This window comes from Astatotilapia calliptera, chromosome 1, assembly GCF_964374335.1.
Source record: "Astatotilapia calliptera chromosome 1, fAstCal68.1, whole genome shotgun sequence".
Classification (NCBI taxonomy): domain Eukaryota; kingdom Metazoa; phylum Chordata; class Actinopteri; order Cichliformes; family Cichlidae; genus Astatotilapia; species Astatotilapia calliptera.
In genome coordinates, this window is record NC_137422.1 from 10,700,049 (window position 1) to 10,708,161 (window position 8,113).

At 38.7% G+C, this 8,113-nt stretch overlaps 1 protein-coding gene across 31 annotated transcripts in view; it reads right to left on the bottom strand.

Annotated features, from left to right (window-relative positions):
- The window catches only part of madd (MAP-kinase activating death domain), a 53,302-nt gene extending 46,706 nt beyond the window's left edge, over positions 1–6,596 (bottom strand). For 30 of the 31 annotated variants that reach the window (XM_026161907.2, XM_026161854.2, XM_080302014.1 and 27 more), the window contains exon 1: positions 6,257–6,596. The gene's annotated coding sequence lies outside the window, so the exon portion shown is untranslated. The remainder of the gene's footprint in view (positions 1–6,256) is intronic. The other variant, XM_080301949.1, reaches the window with a different exon arrangement.
- Between the last annotated feature and the right edge of the window lie 1,517 nt (positions 6,597–8,113).

An 8,113-nucleotide genomic window follows, 5' to 3' on the forward strand; every position in this document is an offset into this window, starting at 1 on the left:
AGCAGTGAGATCCCCTTAAAACCACAAGACACAAATTGACAATTTCAGTCCCATGCTCAACTTTTCGACTTGTAACTTTTCAGTGTGAATATAATCAGAGCAAAACCAACATGCTGACATTCAATTCAAAGACTATAATGTGGCTGCAGTAAAACTACAGTCTGAAGTATCTCTCTTTCCTCCCAAAACCATCAAACATTACAGAATTACTGCTCTGCTTTTTGTTTTTCTGGAATAAGCAGCAAAATCTGAAGCTTAAAACACCTCAGAGGAAAACACCATAACTGCTAATGTTCACATCAGCTAATTGCACAAAACAAAACCACAGTAACGTGATCTACTTGAGCTATCATGCGATGCCAAACAGCGTTTACTCTAAAACTAACAAATACTACAGGAGGCCATGCTACTGAAACCCCACCCTGAAACACAAACACTCAGGACCCAGAGCAGTTTCTCACTGTCACTTAAAGGCTGTTATCCAGCTGAAGGAGCTTTAATTTAGTCAGTGGTTCATACTGCATCATTGATGCATTCCCACTGAAAAGCTAAGACCAGGATTCTTTTCTAAAAGCTTAAGATAATCTTACAATGACCACACCTCTATCAGTGCAATTACTGCAAAAAAGATTCAAACTTCACATTAATAAAAAAAAAAAAAAGACCTGATTCATAAGGACTGAAGGATGAATTACTGAAGTCTAACAAACAGCAAAACTTGTGCACATCTATGAAAATATGCCAATTTCATTGCAGTTCCAGGAGTTGCTTTTGAATTAAACAACATGACCGCATCTACTCCATCACACAGACATATGAGAAGCAGTATATCCTATGTCTGACAGAACCCGTGTTGCTTTGTTCTTTTCCCATGTCGTTTGGACTAGTTACATGTTATAGTAGGGCTGCTCAATTAATCGAATTTTAATCACGATTACGATCTGGGCTTTCAACGATCATTAAAAATGACTGAGCCGATTATTAGCCCCTCCCTAATTTATCCGCGACACCTTAAAGGCCGGTCCGTGAAAATATTGTCGGGCATAAACCGGTCCGTGGCGCAAAAAAGGTTGGAGACCGCTGATTAAGAGGACCCGAGGGAAGCTCGGAAAGCTAAGCAGAAGTTATTTGGAGAGTGACTGCCGTTGGTTGAAAAGAGAGTTTTAAAAAAAAAAACTTCAGTGGTGTTGCACACTATTTTATATTATTTTTTAAAGTCATTGTTAACCCTTTAAAGCCGGTCAGAGCAGCACGCTCCGTTTTGCGTAACTATTTTTCAATCCCTGTAGAACCTGAACCGTGTAAGCTAGCGCAATAATTTGTTTTGCATATGAAACCGGAGGAGTTGTACTTACATCTGATGCCATCAGCTTGTCCTCAGTCACGGTTTCGTTCCACATATAGCTTTGCAAAAATTGCATAAAAAGCGCTTGCAGGAACAAAAACATAATATTCCAGAAACACGCTTTGCCGTTCCTATCAGCTGTTCGTAACACTTCCCACAGTGAAATGATGCACATGCTGTTTTCTTTGCAAATTTGCATCATAGGATTGTTTTTTGTTTTTCCTGCAATATATAAAAATTGCTGTATCTCCAAAATAAAACTATGAAGACACTCAAAATAAATTTCCTGTGGTGGGAAACTATTTTTTTGCAACTTTATTGTATTTAAAGTTTTGAGGGATAAACCTCTTAAATTTCTCCAAGTAGAAATATATGTAAACAAAACAAAAGCGATTTTCAATTTTTTTTTGTAGTTTATTGCACTTTTTTGCAATTTATGTAATTACTATGGACTTAATGCATACATATTATTAAAATATGGGCTATAACAGTTGTATTGATGTATAGCAACTTGAAATGCTCCCACAAATGGCACTACAGCATGTAAAAAAATAATATAAGCTCTGGTGGACTTGGTTCTATAGTAGGTCTTAAAGGGTTAAATAAATATCGTCAAATAATCGTGATCTCAATTTCAGTGAAAATAATCGTGATTATCATTTTTGCCATAATCGAGCAGCCCTATGTTATAGACTCAGTAGCTTTAACTGTAGAAAACACTTCTGACCTAATTTGACTCTTTCTTCAAACAGGAAGCCCGCAGTCCCCCTAAAGACTCATTTACACTTCCAGTTCTGTTTTCATGCTCAACACAATATTAGAAAGAGCTGTCAGAAACTACATCTATTACACTAGAAAAAAAGGTTTCGCTCTATGAACATTAAAATTGCAGCGACCTTCAGTGAAGTGACACCACACAGAATGCTTAAAATGAATCTGCACCAAATATAAATAAATCCTGATATGAATATCGTGTTTCGATATGTGCGCTTGTGTGGTAGAAACAGAACAGACACACAACGATAACAGGGCAGACAAATGGACTGCATGTAAATCATGAGTGGGACACGATAGTCACACATTCTGACAAAGGTGGTCATTAACCCCCTCAGCCACAGAACTACCAGTGCGTGACACAGCTGTGTCCAGCGGACATTATTACAGAAGGCTTCAAACACATTATAGGTGTAATTATGTCTAATAGCTCCACTTCTGAGCAGAGAAGCTGCTCACAGAGGGACATGAACCATTAGAATTAAAGTATTCTTGATGCATGCTAAAATGTTCTAATGTTTTTATTTTTATATTTTTATTTTACGTCAATTTGGAATTGAGTGAATGTTTAACACATTTCACTGAAACTGCAGTATTAAAACACTGATTCTTAAGCTACCACAGATACATAATACCTTCTTATGGTTTTGGGAAGCTTGACAGTGTTTAATGTGAACTTTCACCACACTGTTAAATCCAAGAGTATCTGATGTGAGGAGCCACACAAAGATGCAGTTCAAACAGGCCTGCCAAGTGGGATGACACATCTTAGGAAGTCAGCTTAATGTTCACACTCATCACACTTGGTAAAGTTATTCAAATACCCTAAAAGCCTGGCAGCTTTTTACTGACTTTTGCACACTGATGTACAAGAAGGAAAAGTAAACTGTCACTTAACATTAATGGGTAAATGAGCTCTGAAACGGCGGTTTAAAATAAAAAAAAATAATCTTTTCAGCTCAAGCTTTAAAAGATAAATAAAATACATGGAACAACTTCTACAAGGTTGGATAGCGGCAACAGCATAAACCTTGTCACAGCAAAGAAAAACTACAAAATGGACAATTCAACAGGCCTATAGAGAATACAATGTAACAATTATCTCATGAAACCATCAGGAAAATGAACCTATACACAGGTCTGGCAGCCTGAAAGCTTCCTGGTACCAAGCCAAAATGGCTGTTTTATGAAGCAGTAGCGCTGCAGGCAGACTCATCCAGCACAGAGATACTGGCTCACAACATTATTTTTAGATAAGGATGGCAGGACTGTGCCACTTCACTGATTGTCTTTAATTACCGAGTGTGGTACTGATCCCCTTTTCCTATCTCTAAAAACCGGGAATAAAGAATTGTCACAACATTACAACAATCTTCAAAGGCTAAATAATGATGTACATTAACACAACAGATGAATCTCTTCAGAGTGGTCTGCAGGCAAGCAGTCACTTGTTATGTAAGCATGGAGAGGAGACAGATATGATTCATGGGCCTCCAACATGGTTAACATTTACTGCCAGTCACAGTAAACAGCAGTAAGTACAAACAGAGAATGCTACTGAAATCGATCAGGTCAGCAAGGCCGCATAAACAAGTAAGGGATAATGTGTAGATTAAGAAAGTATTATTCTTAGGAGGCGCATCTGTAACCGGAAGGTCGCCGGTTCGATCCCTGGGCTCTCTGTCCTGGTCGTTGTGTCCTTGGGCAAGGCACTTTACCCTACCGCCTACTGGTGTTGGCCAGAGGGGCCGATGGCGCGATATGGCAGCCTCGCTTCTGTCAGTCTGCCCCAGGGCAGCTGTGGCTACAACCATAGCTGCTTCCACCAGTGTGTGAATGCGAGAGTACAATAGTGGCATTGTAAAGCGCTTTGGGTGCCTTGAAAAACGCTATATAAATCCAATCCATTATTATTATTATTCAATGAGTTATCACTTTTAAATTATCATTTTATTGAACCAATGGTACAGTGTTTAACAACTGGACCAGTATTGATATATTTTGGTCCCCTGCCGCTCATAACCTACAAGGAACGAGTGCTGCAACTTTAAAATGATTTATAGAAGTTCGTAATATATGCTTGGTGACTGGCCATGTTTCTACATCTTGAAATTGTGGTCACAAAATGAAATAACCAACACGTTTATGGTGTTCAGTTATCTGTTTGACTGTAGAAAACTAACTATGTGCTAATAATTTGCATTGCAAGGTGTGACGAAGACTGGCTTCATTTGAATCAGGTTCCAGGTACCTTTTTTTTTTTGATAAAATGGCAAAGCTGAGTTCAATGTGCATGGTTTAAAATGGAGCACTGTAACAAAAAATAATTTCCCCCAGGGATCAATAAAGTATTCTGATTCTGATTCTGATTAAATCAAAAAAAAAACAAAAAAACAAGGACACTCATGCCTTGTTTTGATTTAACAACAAGTTACATACCAATATGTTTGTTTCACAATATCTTATAAAGCTTAATTTCGTTATCACCCAGATAACCCCCCAGCCTAAAAGCTCCAGTGTATAATAAATTATATTTGTCCTCAGAAACCATTTGTGATTGGCCTATTTTTACATTTCTCCCCAGAGGCTTTGAGATTCAAATCAAATTTTACCCCATCATCAATCAAGAGGATATAGTCAAAGATCTGTAGCTAGTCTGTAATGCATTGGGTGAATTACATGTGACTGGGACACACTCCTTTCTCTGATAAAGTTCTGGTAAATGGAAAAGACAACCACTTATTGATTGGATCTAGTGTATGGACATTGATTGCACTGTTTAACTCACACTTTAACACAATTTCACATGCAAATAATCTAGTCATTATTAAGAATGAAGGCTAGCTATTCAGTTATGTTAAAAGTTTATTCCTGAAGGTTTAGAAATCCACCCAAAACAAATATGCCCAATGCTGACAGGAGACTTCGGGGATCTTTTTGCTGTTCACCTCAGCACCTCAAAGACAGACGGAAGGTGCCTGATTCCCTGAGCCAATCCATACCTGTCACCAGCAAGAAATACTGGCCTGCCTGTGGGACCACAATCAATCAATCAATCAATGTCCTTCATTTGCAATGCCTTTTACCACAGTCATTCGCCCAAACGCTGAAATGTTGACATAACCAGAAACATCATATTAACACACGTTCACTGACTGTATTGCAAAAGCACAAAATAATCACGTGTCCTTAAAATTTTGGTTTAATATGATAGCTATTTTAACGGTGAAATCTACATAAAGCCTGGGTTTATTATCTCATTCACCTAAATGTCGTCATATCAATAAAGACATGCATGACAGCAAATAAAAAAGACCGTGTATAGTTATCCATTGAACATTATGTTCCAGTCACCCTCAAATCATCTTTATTAAAATATGTTGACGTATATCTTAAATTTCTGTACATATTAACATACTAAGTATCCACATGAAAAAAAAAATACTTTCTCTTTCTTCGATGACGAAACCGTGCTAATGTTTTCACACGTTAACGTTAGTGCCCAACGTTTATGTCGCAAGCTAATGTGAACATTGTGTCAAATTATCCAACTGTTAAGCAATGCTTCTGGCGTGATGACGGACTTCACAATGGCACACTATTTCAACAGAAAACCGTCACGGGTTGCGATTGCAGAGCACAAATCCCGCATGACTAGCCTGTCTGGGTGTGTAGTCTAAATTTTACTGGAACAAGTTGAGATTAGCCATGGTGAGGACGTATGCCAAGAGGAAGGTAACATTAACAAACAGCACTTAGAAGAAATGTGATAAGGCAATGTCAGCGCCTCCCAGCTCAGATACAACCGTCCTTGGTGCACGGTGGTAGTGCTGTCATTTTTTTATATTATATATATGGATAAATATTTCAAACAGGCTGTCTGGCTTTGATTCGTCCTAAACATTAACGCCAAGGAAGCATCTTCTCACCCCTCCTCTGCTAGCCGTATGCTTTCCTACGTCACGAGTGGATTAGCTAGCAAGCTAGCTAGCGAGCTGCCTAGCTACCACCAGTACGTTAGTCTCATACACATTACACCTGTCAAACGTAACAAACGCAATGACACAGTTGAGAACACACGACACATATGCGCTGAATGCGTTCACAGAGGACAGGCGTTAATGGGAATAACCTTACCTACGTTAGCCGGTTAGCCGCTAATGCTCGCTGCCAAGCCAGCCAGCTGCCGATGACGGCCTGGATGGTGGGCGCTCTCCTCGGTCACGGCGGAGAGGCAGCGATGTTTGTCAGAATTCAGTCCTTCTTTTATCATTGAAAACATCGAGCGCGGACAACCGCTGAAAAGGTTAGCCACTCCGTTTGAGTGTCCCGGAACATAATAAATTATGCGAAATATGTGTCCGCCTGCCTGCTCAGTGAAACGTGTGGCTCGGTCAGTTACAACCTGCCTTCACAACATCCTCCTCCTCCTCCCCATCATCATCAGCAGCAGCACTAGAAGCCTGCAGGGAGTTCCGCATACTGAGAGGCCGACCTAACGGAAGCGACAAAACCCACCTAATGCTCCCAACTGGGGATCGTCACCATTGGTTCACTCTAAAAATCTATTTGTACCATTTTCCTGCGTTTTATCGCGCAGCAGGAACGCCGGGAGCCATTTGGGTCCCCGTATTTATTTTTGATAAGCCTACCACCCTTACATTATTTATAATTAACTAAAGTTAAAAGGACCAAAAAGCTAACAAAAAGTGACTAAAAATAATCCAAATAAATTTTAACTGTATGAATTTTAGTAGGCTACTTGGTTTAACGCAATGATAAAGAAATTTAGTTTTTTTAAGTGAAATATGTGCCACATATCCCCAAAAGTTTCTTCAATCAGCCAACCTGATGACAGAGTACTTCATGCTGACTCTAGAGCAGTAGTGTTGAATAATCTGTCAGTAACCCGGGGCAATTAAAATGTCTCCAGATCATTCAAAAAGTGGAATTTGCATTTCAAAGCTCTCGCTTTGAACACTCAGCATGTGTTGCTGAGAATGAAAATGAAACGGTACATGTTGAACATCTCTATCAAAGATAGCATTAACCAAATTAATGGCTGGGTACATTCAGAGAGAAAAAAGCTATGAGGTCAGCAACATAAAAAGGCTTGAAGATCTGCTGAAGACAAACCAGAACTGCACTGAACGAGTCTCATCAACCTCTCAATCCATTACAATTTATTCCTTGTAAAACAGCAAATGTGTGGATGAGCTAAGAACCTGAGATATCGGCAGCATTACCACAATATACATATACACAAAAATAACTATTGCTCTTTGATTACAGTACGCACACTAGAAAATAATAATAAAGGTAATCATATTCCCTCTGTGAACCGAAATGGTATACAACCAAGGGATATTAATAGTAATATTACAGAAGCTATTTTTAGGTCCTGCAAGCATCAAACCAAAACCCAAAATACAAAAATTCACATTTTGTTAAAAAGGGACCTAAAGGAAAGTTTTGCATAAGCATTTCACCGGTTTGGTTACACGCTCCTGCATCCGTTCTTGTCTTAACCTGCCCATTATTTTTTTAATAAATAAAACACTATATCAGAGATTGATTATATGGATATCAACAAAATCCAAATCTATAACTAAATTTTAAGGATTGACATAGTACATGGTCAAAAATGCCAGGACACCACCATCTTTTCTGTGCCTACAGAATGAAAAAAAAATTGTCATAGCTAAAGTTTGTTTCCTGATGTTAGCTGCTGTTCCATTCTTCTTCTGGCAGGAACAAACCCTTATGGATGGTCTTTTGTTAGACGTTTCCCACAAGCAACTACTAAGTAAGAAAATCCGGTCACTAGGTTTTCCACAGCTATTCTAACATCTTAAGAGCACCCCACTGTAAGGAATGTGGCTGGACAAGCATTTGCATTTATTCAGCCAACCATTAAGTAACGTTTACTGTTTTTATCATTTTACACATTTTCTTAATGTTAGGCTGTGTGAGACATTTTAAAATCAGTTTTCA